We start from the raw sequence: 16,906 nt of genomic DNA on the forward strand, positions 1-16,906 counted from the left end.
TTATAGACATTGCAGATCATTTGTCCTAGCCCTGCTTTATACACTACTTTCAACACTCACTGATGACAGATACCAAAAGAAGTTGTTGAGCAGAGTACAGCAGTGCTCCCAGAAACCCTTTGCCCAGGGAAAAAATACACACCAGCATGATAGGTTTACAAACTGCAATCTCCATATCTTGTTTTCCAAAGAAACTCAGCCAGAAAATATATACTATCTGGTTGTTTATTGATAAAAATGCAAAACTTCATAAAATACAAGTTGTATACAAAATATAGGAAAAAACACTTCTTCTCATATATTCAGCATCCAAGACTTACCCACAAACATAAAGTCTCTAGCCAAAAACTCTCAGAGAAGAGGTACACTACTTGGTTATTTGTTACAACTACATAACCTATAAAACTTACATACCTACATAGTGGCTCTACTATAACTGCAGCTGTAACTATAACTGCAACTGCAAAGCTGGACATACAATGCTCCAGTTATATTGTCACTCCATACCCCCCCACTGGGTAACTAGCATACACACGTAAATAGGTGGCAATAATTAGCAGTATACGTGCACAACACACAAGTCACAAGTTGTTTTGTTTACATAAGCTGCATAAGCTAGACATAATATTGTTGTACAGATAACGGGATGAATTTCTTCCCATGAGAAACTCCTGACAGAAGTTCCCTACCGTGAACATCTCTGTCCATGTGGCCCCATCTTACATAGGAGATTTAAGATACATCCTGCTATGCTGTAGTTTTTATAGGGACTTACATGCTATAATAATTAGACCCCTCGTACAAGAACTGCCAGGTGGAAATGGTGATTTGTATAGCAGATCATAGGACTATTGTTACCCACGATGTGGCTGTTTTTTTCCTAGCAGCTATTGGAACATGGCACTAAATATTATCCAACAAGATTGAGTTCTTTTAAAACTTCTAAATTTATTTTTAAATTCTTACATACATTATTTCATGTTGCTTTTTTGGATGATCCTTTGTTGCTGCATTTACGGATTACGAGAAACCTTTTGTGTAATAAAGTTGCTTTGCCTAGGTCTTTGTATTAAATTTAATTTTAATTTAAGCTTCCAAAAGCATGCACAAAAAAATCCTGCAAAACTGCTGGCTAGGTTTTTCATTTTACTTTTGTCAGAAATCGAGCAGTAAAAACATCCATTTAGAAGAAAAAATATGCTTTATAACTTCTTCAAGAATTATTTTGTTTGAAACCAAAACAGTCATAAGAGATGCTACTTCACATTGCCTGGCTTTTTGAGTTATTAGAATCTGTAAGATTAGAAGAGTTTCAAATGTTAGTTCTGAATGAGAAGTTGATACAGAAAATCTGTCAAACACATTTATCTTTATAACAACTCTTGAAGAATGAATACCTTAAAAAAAATTCAATAATTCTTCCATTAATATCTCTCAAAATTTCAATAAATAAATTTCAATAGTTAAAGGTATTCAAAACATTCAAATCTGCAGTAGTTAAGCAAACCTCAGTGAATTTACCAGAATGTATTAGAGTATAGCATAGTAATTTATTTGTTGGCTTTTAAATAATTATCATGAGTCCTTGGGAAACATACCAGTATAAAAATATAATGAATAAATATGTCAAAATAAGTGTTTGTTCTTTTAACTACAGTACTGTGCAAAAGTTTTAGGCAGGTGTGAAAAAATGCTGTAAAGTAAGAATGCTTTCAAAAATATATATTGTAATTGTTTATGTTGATCAATTTACAAAATGCAAAGTATGCAAACAGAAGAGAAATCCAAATCAAATCAATATTTGGTGTGACCACCCTTTCCCTTCAAAACAGCATCAATTCTTCTAGGTACACTTGCACACAGTTTTTGAAGGAACTTGGCAGGTAGGTTGTTCCAAACATCTTGGAGAACTAACTACATATGTGATCAATATTATCTGGTCACAGGTTGAAATAATATCACCATCTCTTGGATTTTATTGTATTTAATACTTGTATTTTATATTTGTATTATTTATGTTTTTACTGATTTTAAATTGTTTTGTTGTGAACCACCCAGAGTCCCTCCTTGTGGGAGAATTCGGCGGTGATATAAATTTGACATATAAAATAAATAAAAAATAAAATAAACCACAGATCTCCTGTGGATGTAGGCTGCCTCAAATCCTTCTGTCTCTTCATGTAATCCCAGACAGACTCAGTGATGTTGAGATCAGGGCTCTTGGGGGGCCAAACCATCACTTCCAGGACTCATTGTTCTTTACGCTGAAGATAGTTCTTCATGACATTGGCTGTATGTTTGGGGTCATTGTCCTGCTGCAGAATAAGTTTGGGGCCAATCACACGCCTCCCTGATGGTATGGCATGATGGATAAGTATCCGTCTGTATTTCTCAGCATTGAGGACACTATTGATCCCGATCAAATCTCCAACTCCGTTTGCAGAATTGCAGCCCCAAACTTGCAAGGAACCTCCACCATGCTTCACTGTTGTCTGCAGACACTCATTATTGTACCACTCTTCAGTCCTTTGGCAAACAAACTGCCTCCTGCTACAGCCAAATATTTCGAATCTGACTCATCAGTCCAGAGCACCTGCTGCCATTTTTCTGCACCCCAGTTCCTATGTTTTCGTCCATAGTTCAGTCACTTAGCCTTGTTTCCACGTTGGAGGTATGGCTTTTTGGCTGCAATTCTTCCATGAAGACCACTTCTGGCCAGACTTCTCCGGACAGTAGATGGGTGTACCTGGGTCACACTGGTTTCCACCAGTTCTGTGCTGGTGGCACTGCTGGACATCTTCCGATGTCAAAGGGAAGTAAGCATGATGTGTCTTCCATCTGCTGCATTAAGTTTCCTTGGCCGACCGCTGCATCTACAGTCCTCAATGTTGCCTGTTTCTTTGTGCTTCTTCAAAGGAGCTTGAACAGCACATCTTGAAACCCCAGTCTGCTTTGAAATTTTTGCCTGGGAGAGACCTTGCTGATTCAGTATAACTACCTTGTGTCTTGTTGTGCTCAGTCTTGCCGTGGTGTATGAGCTGTGACATGAAACTCTCTTCCACAACCTCACCTTAGCAGCAGAGTTTGGCTGTTCCTCATCCAGTTTTAAGCCTCCTACACAGCTGTTTCTGTTTCAGTTAATGACTCTGTTTCAACCTACATATGAAATTGATGATCATTAGCACCTGCTTGGTATAATTGGTTAATCATGGACCTGACTCTAATCCTACAAGATCCCTGACTTTGTGCAAGTGTACAAAGTGTGCAAGTGTAAGAATTGATGCTGCTGTGAAGCCAAAGGGTAGTCACACCAAATATTGGTTTGATTTAGATTCTTCTTCTGTTCACTCACTTTGCATTTTGTAAATTGAGAAACATAAACAATTACAATATATATTTCTGAAAGCATTCTTACTTTACAGCATTTTTTTCACACGTGCCTAAAACTTTTGCACAGTACTGTACATCTGAAAAATACTTTATCATAAATTTGCATATTGCATATAAACATATCTCTTTAATGAGTCTTCTATGTAGACTCTACCATCTTCTAATATTTTGTTCAGTATGTGGTCCTTTACCTTCTGCTAACATAACAAGAAGGGTCCATGGTCTCTTAAAAAAGTTAAATGTTACATTTGTCTTTTTTCTTACTGAGGTGACAAGATGTTCTGTATTTCCTTAATGTTGCCTCTTTCATTAACTAACTGATTTGTGGTTGCAGAGATTTTACTGTTACTATGAATACCTGATGTTATTTCAAAATCATCCAAGGTATACATAATAGTGAAATTCTGCTCTGACCTTTAAATCACAGTGATATTTTTTATTTTACAGTGGGGCAAAAAAGTATTTAGTCAGCCACCAATTGTGCAAGTTCTCCCACTTAAAAAGATGAGAGAGGCCTGTAATTTTCATCATAGGTATACCTCAACTATGAGAGACAAAATGGGGGAAAAAATCCAGAAAATCACATTGTCTGATTTTTAAAGAAATTATTTGCAAATCATGGTGGAAAATAAGTATTTGGTCAATATCAAAAGTTCATCTCAATACTTTGTTATATATCCTTTGTTGGCAATGAAAGAGGTCAAACGTTTTCTGTAAGTCTTCACAAGGTTTTCACACACTGTTGCTGGTATTTTGGCCCATTCCTCCATGCAGATCTCCTCTAGAGCAGTGATGTTTTGGGGCTATCGCTGGGTAACACGGACTTTCAACTCCCTCCAAAGGTTTTCCATGGGGTTGAGATCTGGAGACTGGCTAGGCCACTCCAGGACCTTGAAATGCTTCTTACGAAGCCACTCCTTCGTTGCCCGGGCGGTGTGTTTGGGATCATTGTCATGCTGAAAGACCCAGCCGTGTTTCATCTTCAGTGCCCTTGCTGATGGAAGGAGGTGTTTACTCAAAATCTCACGATACATGGCCCCATTCATTCTTTCCTTTACACGGATCAGTCGTCCTGGTCCCTTTGCAGAAAAACAGCCCCAAAGCATGATGTTTCCACCCCCATGCTTCACAGTAGGTATGGTGTTCTTTGGATGCAACTCAGCATTCTCTCTCCTCCAAACACGAGTTGAGTTTAGACCAAAACATTCTACTTTGGTTTCATCTGACCATATGACATTCTCCCAATCCTCTTCTGGATCATCCAAATGCTCTCTAGCAAACTTCAGACAGGCCCGGACATGTACTGGCTTAAGCAGGGGGACACATCTGGCACTGCAGGATTTGAGTCCCTGGCGGCGTAGTGTGTTACTGATGGTAGCCTTTGTTACTTTGGTCCCAGCTCTCTGCAGGTCATTCACTAGGTCCCCCCGTGTGGTTCTGGGATTTTTGCTCACCATTCTTGTGATCATTTTGACCCCACAGGGTGAGATCTTGCGTGGAGCCCCAGATCGAGGGAGATTATCAGTGGTCTTGTGTGTCTTCCATTTTCTAATTATTGCTCCCACAGTTGATTTCTTCACACCAAGCTGCTTGCCTATTGCAGATTCAGTCTTCCCAGCCTGGTGCAGGTCTACAATTTTGTTTCTGGTGTCCTTCGACAGCTCTTTGATCATGGCCATAGTGGAGTTTAGAGTGTGACTGTTTGAGGTTGTGGACAGGTGTCTTTTATACTGATAACAAAGTCAAACAGGTGCCATTACTACAGGTAACGAGTGGAGGACAGAGGAGCCTCTTAAAGAAGTAGTTACAGGTCTGTGAGAGCCAGACATCTTGCTTGTTTATAGCTGACCAAATACTTATTTTCCACCATGATTTGCAAATAAATTCTTTAAAAATCAGACAATGTGATTTTCTGGATTTTTTTTTCTCATTTTGTCTCTCATAGTTGAGGTATCCCTATGATGAAAATTACAGGCCTCTCTCATCTTTTTAAGTGGGAGAACTTGCACAATTGGTGGCTGACTAAATACTTTTTTGCCCCACTGTAAGTTCTGTATCTCTTCTTTAGAAAAAAACTTCATGATGTGCATGCTGTTATGTGCGTGTAGTATACCTGATAAGGCATATAGTTAATGATATCATATAGAAGACACTGTAGCTTTATAAGAACTAAGGTTAAATTAATTAAGAACTTACTTTTAAACCTCACTTCTTCTACTCTTCTCTGGCTACCTTAATCAGTATTAGTAGAATATTTAGAATCAGACATAAGGAATAAAGCCAGCAAATAGGAACCAGCAGTCCCCAGGCTACAGAGAACTGTTATTGGCATAGTTCAGATGCTTTCCAAGGCTATCAACAAAACAATCAAGAATCTTTTGATTCAAAGAAGAGGAATAAGCCTGGATTTAAACACAAGAGTACAGACATATATATTTGACTTTGACTTGTAAATACTGCAGTAGACAAACTTATATGCATGTGGCTGTGATCGGATCTTCAATAAAAGGACAGATCTTTTCTAGTAGTATTTAAGAGTTTTCTGCCAAGTCCTGGCTAGTGCTAAATAAGCAATTAAGTATTTAGAGAAATAACCAGCTAGCCCAGCAAGTGGGACAGAAACTGTAACCAGTAGCCCCCATAACAGTACCAGTCCAGGGCCCTGCAACCCCTCTTAGAACTTTCTGACACCAAGCACCAGCTTCCTTGAAGACAAATAGAATGCAATTCCAAACAATTGTAATGCCTTCCTCATTCAATGTGAGGTCTGTCTGTCTGTCTGTCTCCCTGAGAATAGAAAGATTAAGAGAATCTGTATAGGATTTATAATTAACTTAAAGGCAAGGCAGCTGCAAAATGGGCAATCCCCCTTCTGATCCTGTACAGCCTAGGCTTGGACAGCTATATTAATTTTGTGGCATGCCTGAGCGCCAGCTGCAGTGACTCAAACAAGTGATACCAACCATAAAATCTGTCATATCCAAAAGGACAAGCATTTGATGCAGGTGTTCGCTGCTGAAATTCAGCTGCTAGCTCAATATGTGAGTTGGAATGAAAGAGGCTTAACTGACTAGCTTCTCGTATGAAATGTGGGACTGTCAGATGAAATATAACACCAACTCATTTATCAGGGCACTCAAGAGTCCTTGATAGATTTTGGAACCATAGGAAACTTCACTAAATCCTCCACTGCATGCATATATGCCCTGCCCTGTCAACCTGTCCAACACTGTTAGGGTTGAGACTACTAAAGGTTGGTTCTTGCATTCAAGAAACATCACAGAGTACAGCAGACCTCTACAACTCAGCATTGGCAATCAGAAATCCCTGCAATATCATTTAGCATTCCCATTACATTTTCCAATACTGTAGTTAGGAATTAACCGACTACATACAGTCCTTACATTTACTGCAACCAGGATGACATCATCATTGATTACCCTGGATGTAAAACTCAAAAGCTACACAATTTCAAACCTCCATTGCTAACAAACCCACTGCAAGAATACCCCATTACGTCGCCTGGCAAATATGCAAACAATGCTGATGTGTTTAGAAAGAGGGAAATACAGGTGAAACTCGAAAAATTAGAATATCGTGCAAATGTTCATTTATGTCAGTATGGCAACTCAAAAGGTGAAACCAATATATGAGATAGACGCATTACATGCAAAGCGAGATATGTCAAGCCTTACTTTGGTATAATTGTGATGATTATGGCGTACAGCTTATGAAAACCTCAAATTCACAATCTCATAAAATTAGAATATTACATGACATCAATAACACAAGGATTGGAAATAGAACAATATCGGACCTCTGCAAAGTATAAGCATGCATATGTACTCAGTACTTGGTTTGGGCCCCTTTTGCAGCAATGACTGCCGCAATGTGGCGTGGCATGGATGCTATCAGCCTGTGGCACTGCTGAGGTGTTATGGAAGACCAGGATGCTTCAGTAGCGGCCTTCAGCTCCGCTGCATTGTTCGGTCTCATGTCCCCCATCTTTCTCTTGGTAATGCCCCATAGATTCTCTATGGGGTTCAGGTCAGGTGGGTTTGCTGGCCAATCAAGCACAGTAATCCCATGGTCATTGAACCAGGTTTTGGTACTTTTGGCAGTGTGGGCAGGTGCCAAGTCCTGCTGGAAAATGAAGTCAGCATCCCCATAAAGCTCGTCTGCGGAAGGAAGCATGAAGTGCTCCAAAATCTCCTGGTAGACAGCTGCGTTGACCCTGGACTTAATGAAGCACAGTGGACCAACACCAGCAGATGACATGGCTCCCCAAATCAACACAGACTGTGGAAACTTCACACTGGACTTCAAGCATCGCGCATTGTGTGCCTCTCCATTCTTCCTCCAGACTCTGGGTCTTTGGTTCCCAAATGAGATGCAAAAGTTGCTCTCATCAGAAAAGAGGACTTTGGACCACTGGGCAACAGACCAGTTCTTTTTTTCTGTAGCCCAGGTAAGACGCTTCTGACATTGTTTGTTGTTCAGGAGCGGCTTGACAAGAGGGATACGACATTTGAAGCCCATGTCCAGGATCCGTCTGTGTGTGGTGGCTCTTGATGCACTAACTCCAGCCTCAGTCCACTCCTTGTGAAAGTCCCCAACACTTTTGAATGGCCTTTTCCTGACAATCCTCTCCAGGCTGCGGTCATCCCTACTGCTTATGCATCTTTTTCTACCACACTTTCCCCTTCCACATAACCTTCTGTTGATGTGCTTTGATACAGCACTTTGGGAACATCCAACTTCTTTTGCAATTACCTTTTGGGGCTTTCCCTCCTTATGGAGGGTGTCAATGATGGTTTTCTGCACAACTGTCAGGTCAGCAGTCTTTCCCATGCTTGTGATTCCTACTGAACCAGCCTGAGAGACCATTTAAAGGCTCAGGAACCCTTTGCAGGTGTTATGGATTCATTAGCTGATTAGAGTGGGACACTTTGAGCCTAGAATATTGAACCTTTTCACACTATTCTAATTTTCTGAGATTGTGAATTTGGGGTTTTCATAAGCTGTACGCAATAATCATCACAATTATTCCAAAGTAAGGCTTGACATATCTCACTTTGCATGTAATGCATCTATCTCATATATTGGTTTCACCTTTTGAGTTGCCGTACTGACATAAATGAACATTTGCACGATATTCTAATTTTTCGAGTTTCACCTGTACATTGTTCTATGACTGCACCATCAGTCTTATTCCTGAAACCTAGATCCCTATACAAAATGCCACTACGTAATGTCACATACCGTTAACAGTTTGAAGGAATTTATTGATGAAAACTCACAGAAAAACAGTATCTATCCATCCTCTTTTACCAATGCTGTATCTTTCTGTCAAGAAGAATGGCTCCCTGTGTGTAGCTTATAATTATCAGCTGTGGAACTCTATAACCATTGAGAATCACTATTTCTCCTCCCTTATTTTTGAACTCTTAGAATAGCTGCAGAAGGAACATACTTTTTTTTTAACTAAATTTGATTTCAGAGGGTATACAATCTGACCCACATGTAAAAGGGTAATTAATATTTTAACTCCTTTGCTTTTTGTAGTAGGGTGTTTGAAATTCAATTCGATTTATTGTTTTGACCACAGGTTATAACAAATAAGGTAAAACCTGCACAAAAGTGGCCATACATTGATAAAATACATTGGTGGGCCTTGGATAGCCAAGCCATCTGGCCCGGTGTGGAGAGCCATCCATCACGGGAGCAGAGCACGGCCAGAAGGTGGCTACCTCTCACTCACAGTGCAGTGCACATTTGCAGGGAAGCCAGTGCTAAATCATTTGTAGATGACCTGATTATCAATAATAGTTTTTAGCATACAGGAGACTCCAGTTGTCTTACAAAGAATCATGAATCACATTTTTCATGATTATTTGGACATATTTCTGGAAGTTTGCTTGGATGATTAGTTACTTGCTGCTTTCCACACTATTGCATTTGAACAGTTTTTCAACACTTGTGACTACAGTCTCTGTGCTAAGCTAGAGAAATACATCTTTGATCTTATGTTACACTATTTAGAATACTACATTTTCTTAAAAGATGGATCTAGGTAAGGCACCCCGCCACCCTATTGGGGACTTAAGGATTTTCTAGCCTTAATGACCTATTCATAATTTTGCTGCACTGACCACACTATTAATTCGTCTTACCAAAAAGAGGGATGGTCTTTTTAAGGGGGATTCTGATGTCTAGGAGGTCTTTCTTCAAATCAAACAGGCATTCACTTTTTAGCCAATTCCCTGTCATCAAGAACCCAGATGCCCCTTTGTGTTATACAGGCTGATGCTTCTGATTTTACCTTGAGAACTGTACACTTACAGTCTGTTCCTGAGGTTAAGGGTGATCTCTTTCTTGTACATTCCTTTCCAGACACCAGCTCTTGCTTACCAGTGAGTTTCACACTCCAATAAATTACACCCACTTCTTTCAACAGTCTCATGCTTTCCCCCCACAAATGAATTAGGGTTAGGGCTATCAATTGATGGTTGACAGTTATCACTATAAATGTATGTACCACACTGTAATCACTATAAGAATATTTCACCAACTGATTACAATATGTCTGTGGCAGACAAAAACTTTTTGGATAGGAGATTTTAACACTAGTAGCAGGCAAAAAAGGAACAAGAGCCCAGGCAGCTTTTTCCAGCCAAAAGAAACCTAGATTTTTAACAAGGCAATTTTGGCCATCAAGGAAGTTTTTCAGCATTATCTCTATTCTTCATAGGCATCAAATACCCTGTAGAAGTCTGAAATAATCATGAGAATTTAGAACACTTACAAATGCCTCACAAGTTCACATAATGCCTAGTTGGGTTGGCACATTTTTTTCCTTGCTTCAACTTTCATATTGTATACATTCCTATATCACAGAAGAAATAAGCAGATGCTTTATCACGTTAGACAGAATGTTTTTTACCCTGTGTTCCTCCTCCAACCTCTATTGTGTACATGGAAAGTGTTGGCACCTTTTCTTCAACCTCTGGGCCACTCTTTGAGATTCTTGGGGGTAGGAGGAAAACACCTTCCCTAACTGACTGATCTATATTCAGCAACAGTAGGACCCATACAGTCTGGCTCAGATTCTTGCCCCCCCCCCCGCTTATAGTCTAAATATAATGTGTTCTGAGGGATCATAAGGCCCTCAGAGAAAAAGAGCTGATTTCAACTGTACAATAAGACCTTCTAAGTTCTTTTGATGCCTTTCCCCACATCAAAACCATGAAGTTAGATGTCCCTTTATCTTAGATTTACTACTGATGCCCTTCAGGAAGAAACAGGTTTATCACATGAAACCTCTTCAGCATCATGTAACGTCATGAATACACCAACTGATTATATTGTTTGACAGTGGGACCTTTAAAATTTCTTGTACTGCATCTGGTCCTAGCATTTTCCTCACTATTATTTTACATGCTGGCATGATTATTTTCTCACCCAAAGCGTGTCTTTTCCTTTGCTGTGTAATGAGTTCTACTACTAAATAACTTGCTTTTTGGGCTTTTTTACTGACTGTCATTTTATTAACAAAAGCTTTACTCTATTTGTTCTGTGATTCCAATAGCCATTTAACTTTTACTTGTCATATGGCTGTGATTTGTAGTTAAGTGTCTTTTTAATTTTGCTAGAGCTATTGCTGCATTTGTAAGTAGTTTGGCACAGATGAGGCACAACAGAATAGGACAACTTGGATCACCAGTCCATGTATAAAACCCATTGATACATAGCTTTTCATTGTAAAGACAGACTTTTTTTTTTTGAGTCCGTTGATGTACCAGTCCAGGGAAATGCCTGAGAAGATTTAAATTCTTCATTATCATTATCATCATTAAACTTATCGGTATTGTCTGTTCTAGAATCCTCCTCTTCTCTCTTACACCTCCTCTTCAAAAGTTGCCACATTGGACCCTCAGACATGACTGAATAAACATGTACAAAATTTATTTAAAATAACAGGATAAAATAACTACAGGAAAACCTCAGGGAAAGATGTAGGAGGGAGAGACTGACGTCACAGACTGTGTTGGACAAGTCTGTTAATTTCTTGAAAAATGCACTTCAATATAGTCTTCCCTTCCTGCAATATATTTCTCCCTTCCTGCAATATAGCGTTCACCTGTTATCAGTGTCTCCCATATCTCACATCAAAAAATTAAGAATGGATTCAACGAAATAAACATAGTCCTACACCATACTACCAGAGAGCTCAGAAAGTGTTGTAACTAGATTTTTGTTCAGTCTCTGCTCATCACTGTGGGAGCGTGTTGCCCGAATTTCAAATAATTTGTTAAATCATGATCTCCCAGGGAACCCTAGTGACCTCTCCCAGAACCCTAGGGTTCCACGGAACCCTGGTTGAGAAATCCTGCTTTAGTCTGTCTGGCCAAGAAATTGTGTTACGTATATCATAAGACTTTCACTTTGCTCTGAGTCACCAAAGTGAATAAGTCACTGGAAGCCTTTGCATGTAGAAGTATGTGCCTCAAGGACACTGGGGAGAAACTGGGTGATCCTGAAGAAAGGAAAAAGTAGTGTAACTCTGAAGTGCCTTCATGAGGCTGTTTCATTTTTTCTGCCAAGTGTGTAACATTTGTTTGAAGATTTGAACATTTGTTTGAAGATCTGCCAAGTGTGTAACATTTGTTTCTGTGTTTGGGGCTTCAGTGATCCCCCCAGATGCTTGTTTGTATCTTAATATCTTTTTTTAAAAAGCTTAACAGGATGGCCTAAGCTGTTGAATTCATAGAGGATTTCCTGAAGATGTATGGGGTGCAGCCAAAATTGTGGTCTCTGATAATGGTCTGTAGCAAGTTGTACTTAAAGCACTGGCTTATAAAATTCTTCATTCCTATTTTCACCTTGTTTTCTTACTAAATACTGTTTTTTGGAGGTTCACACCATTGTTGCTGGAATCTAAAGAGATGGATGTGATAGCCTCAGAACTTAGAAGGATAGCAAAGATAAGCAACTTCCCAATTCTCTAAGCTTTTCAAGCCCTTTTGGGTTTCCTGCTCCATCAGCAAACGATCTGCCAAGGCTTTGCCCTTTAAGCCCAGACATGAGGCAGAGATTCAGACAAACCCCTTTGCATGTTGCTTGTCTACCACCAGTTTTAGTATTTTTGGTGGAGATGTTATTGCTTTTAAGATTATTGCTATTATTACTAAGCACTGCTCTAAAAAAATGATACATAACTGTTAAGTATACTTGAATGACAATGTATTTCTATAATGAAAAGCAATTTAAATTCTGAATGAGTGGTTATTACCTTTTTATAGATACTGGGTGACTGTTCCTCCTGTAAGAGGAGGAGCTTCTCTCTCTCTCTCAGGGGTGGGCCATTTCACTTGTTGCTTTAGATAACCAAAATTTGTTTAATCTGTTTTGTATTAGAGTATTATTTCTTTGGATTTTAAAACTAGTATCTGGTTTTGATAGATCAAGCCTAGAAAGTTAGAATAGGAGGTATGGACTTTTGTTACATGAAATCAGAAATGCATAACTATTTTTGGTTTGGGTGCCCTATAATCTTTAGTGATATCTCTAGGGCTGTCCTCCAGAAGGTAAACAGGAACAGAATTTAATTTAATTCCAAATTGACTTACAATTACCATTAAATACAATTAATAAGATTTTGCCCCTTATATTTAATAGTTCCCCTTTTCTATCACATTAAAAATTACAATTTTCTGGCAGTTTAGCAGGGTTTTGCAGTGTGGACTCTTAGGTTGCGTATCTCTAAGCTAAATGTGTCTTTTTCTCATAATTGCAAGTATATAATAGTGCTTTAACATTTTATGAAGAATATACTTTAAAGAGTTACTGAAGACATTAGGATTTACAAATGAAGGGGATTTTTTTCTTAATCTAGATATCTTTGATTTGATACTGTTATCCTGTTGAATACATGATGTCCCTGTAATTTTATAGAGAAGACTAGTAGTCAATAAAGGATTGACCTCACAAAACAGTGAAATGAACAAAGAGTCCACACATGAAGAATGGCCTAGGTATCATACAATGGATCAATTAGATTTTCTAGTAAGTAAACAAAAAACAAAGAAAAGCAGAAGAATCCTGTGAAAGGAAATAAATCCAATTGTTAACAGCATATGGAACTGTCTGCAGGAAACCTGGTTCATTTATTGCAAGTGTATAAATAATTTTGAAAAGATTTAAAATATTTTTAATTGTTTCTTTAAGATCAAAGGACTTTTTTGAGTATTGTTTGAAGTAATCTGCCAATATTGCTAAAACACCAACTGAAGGTTCTATAGCAGAATTTCCCAAACTGTGAGGTGTACCTCCCTTGGGGAGGTGTGGACAGAGTCCAGGGGAGATGTGAAGAACCTTTTAGAACGTTGTTACAAGAAGTCAACCTTTCCCAAATTTCATTTATTGTTTTCATTGTTCATTTATGTTCATTTTGGTGTTTGGATTTTTAGGGGAGGTGCACACATTAAGATTACAATAAAGGGAGGTGTGTTGGCAAAATGTTTAGGAACCCTGTCCTATAGTCAATTTGCAATAAGTAGAATAAAACTTAAGAGAAGTTCTTACCAATTTACTCTTTGTCCGTGTATATTTTTATATTAATTAGAGAAATATTTTTAAATAATTTGTACCTCTGTTTGTATCAATAACTGAGTGAAGAATGATGTACTATATGTAAGCTAGCAATATCCCTGCTTGTCTCTCTTAATTCAGTTGTTGGAGCTTCATATATATATAATCGTAGCCATGTTATTAGAGAGTTTGCTAATCAGCTTTTTGGACAGAGGGCTGTGTGCAGTTCTTCAAAACAGCAGAGTGGTTCTTTCTGGTGGAGCTATGCATGAATATTGCCTCTGGACATTATACTCACATTTTGCTGTATTAGGGGTTCTTGAGTCACTCTCTAAAAATGCCTATTTTTATACACAATGAGATATGTTTCTGTCCTTTAAGAGCAATACTGTTCCCCTCATTGCTAGACAGTTTTATGTTATCTTGCGGTTTTCTATGTAAGAAAACAATGGCTTTTCTTTTTAGGACATTATTTCCATAATTGCATTTGTAGTGTTTCCCACTATCTTTCCCAGACCAATTTTTGCCAAAAAAAGTTAGCAGTTTTCTACTTATATACTGTATATGTTGAATTTCATAGCATCCTGGACTCTATTACCTATCAGTTCAGTCACACTCACATTTCACAATGGTTCTGGACACTGCTTAGGATGTGATACAGAGCTGTATTTTTTTTTTCATTTCCTGACTTTGAACTCTTGACATTCCTTATTTGGGGTTGGAAATTTCTGGCATTAGAACATACAGTATATATGGTATCTCATCAAATGTTTATAAATTATTGCGTCCTACTTGTATACTCACTGCTTGCTTCTATCTAATTCCACCTTGAATGATCAAAAATACGTTCATCTGTGTGTTCATTCATACATTCAGATTAATTCTGAACCAGATACTTTCCCAACTGCTCATAAAATTGTTTAAAAACTACTGTCACTTTTTTTATATTAATCACTGGTTCCCTTACAGGTAGCCCTCATTTAGCGATCACAATTGGGATTGGCAACTCAGTCATTAAGTGAAGCAGTTTCTAAGTGAAACTGCAAGTGAGCTTATGATCTTACTTTAGCTTTCCTTTGCTTTACAGACCACGAAGGTCATAGATGTGAGGATTGGTTGCAAAGTTACTTTTTCATCACCGTTGTAACTGTGAACGATCGCTGTATGAGGCAGTCGCTAAACAAGGACTTCCTGTATTTCATCCATGCACAAAACTTGTAACCTCTGAATGCATAATTGGCCATATGGTTGAAAAGGATGATATTTCTGGAAAGGTTATCTAGGAGATACTTAATTTCAAATTCTTATGTAATAATCTACTATGCTGCATTCAAACCAGCATTTTCCCATTTTCCAAATTAATTGATGCCAATATAGCTCGGACACCTGATTCAGCTTTATCTACCAGCCATTTTAGATAAAACATAACATTTGTTGCTTTTGCATCAAGCATGCAATTCTTTGTGAGCAATACATTATCACAAACCCATTTTTTTAAATAATCAACTCACCCACTACTAAGGGTTCCTTCATTTCCATAGATGTATTCTCAATAAGATAAAAATTCATTTACCAATTCATCCTACCCCATGGGAATAGTTTCATCTATTGAGAGCCAGTTTGGTGAAGTGGTTAAAGGCACTGGGCTAGAAATCAGGAGACCCTGAGTTGTAGTCCTGCCTTAGGCATGAAGTCAGCTGGATAACTTTGGGCCAACCATTCCCTCTCAGCCCTAGGAAAAAAGCAATGGCAAACCACTTCCAAGACTGAAGGGACCTGTACATGTAATTGCCTGGAGACAAGACTGACTCAAAGGCACTCACATATAAAAGCTCTTTTTACTTGAGACTCTTTTGCATGACAGTAGAGGAACTGTGAAACATGACATACACCCAGACTCCTTAAACCTAGATAAATTAGAGATTAGGAGTGTTACATCTGCATTAGGTTCTATATAGTAAGTTTTGTTGTGAATCAATATTCCTTGAACTAAAATGGAAGAACAAGGATCAAGATAGTTTTAAGCTGTATTTTGAACAAGTTCTTTGTAAGAATTCATCTTGTAATCTTGTAATCAGTGTTCTTTATCTTTACAGTAGATGGCAGTAGAGTAAAGGCATAGAAGCTGGTATCTGTTCTGCATTCAAAGGAAAATACAGCTCTCTCAGTCTGAATAAAATCTGATTCACAAAAAAAGTTAAATTGAAATAAGACGTTCTGCATCAACTATAGCCACCAATATAAGAAAATTATATTAAAACAATATTAGCATTTCTGAATCATATTTACCTTCTAGGAAAGCAATGTACTTTGTCACATCAGCAAAGAAAATACCGGTATTTAAAGTTTCACTTCCAAAGATATAAATAAATATCACATGAGAGTGCTTATATCTGCAACCAGTAACAATAGATTGAAAATGAAGGAAGGGAGCCATATAGGTAGTCCTCACTTAATGACCACAATAGGGATCGGAAAATTGGTTAAGTGGGGCAGTTGTTAAGTGAGTCACTACATGACTGGACCCAATTTTATGACCACTTTTACAATGGTCATAAAGTGAATCACCATGGTCATTAAGCGAATCACATTAAGCAAATCCAGCTTCTCCAATGGATTTTTTGACAGAATTCACTGAACGACCACGTGGTTTGCTTGACAACTGCAGTGATTTGTTTTACGACCATCGTAAAGTTGCAAATCATGATCATGTGACCATGGGGATGGTGTGATGGTTTGCAACGGTCATAAGTGTGAGTCACAAAACACTTTTTCTGAGGCTGTTGTAACTTCAAACAGTCGTGAAACAAGGACTACCTGTAGTTGGATGTCTGTCATCACACGTAATTTTTTTCTATTAAAATGAAATTTAGCACAAATGATCTTTATGAGGTTTGTAGTCTGATTCAGTATTACAACATGAGGG

The 16,906-nt window shown here is 38.2% G+C and overlaps 1 protein-coding gene across 9 annotated transcripts in view; it reads left to right on the forward strand.

Moving 5' to 3' along the window:
- Positions 1-16,906, forward strand: part of TFDP2 (transcription factor Dp-2) — a 55,509-nt gene that overhangs the window by 5,308 nt on the left and 33,295 nt on the right. The gene's annotated exons all lie outside the window — the stretch shown is intronic.

Source organism: Python bivittatus, unplaced genomic scaffold (genome assembly GCF_059951505.1).
Source record: "Python bivittatus isolate LINGU-HERP-01145 unplaced genomic scaffold, Pbiv_v1 ctg000980_np1212, whole genome shotgun sequence".
NCBI classification, from domain to species: Eukaryota; Metazoa; Chordata; class Lepidosauria; order Squamata; family Pythonidae; genus Python; species Python bivittatus.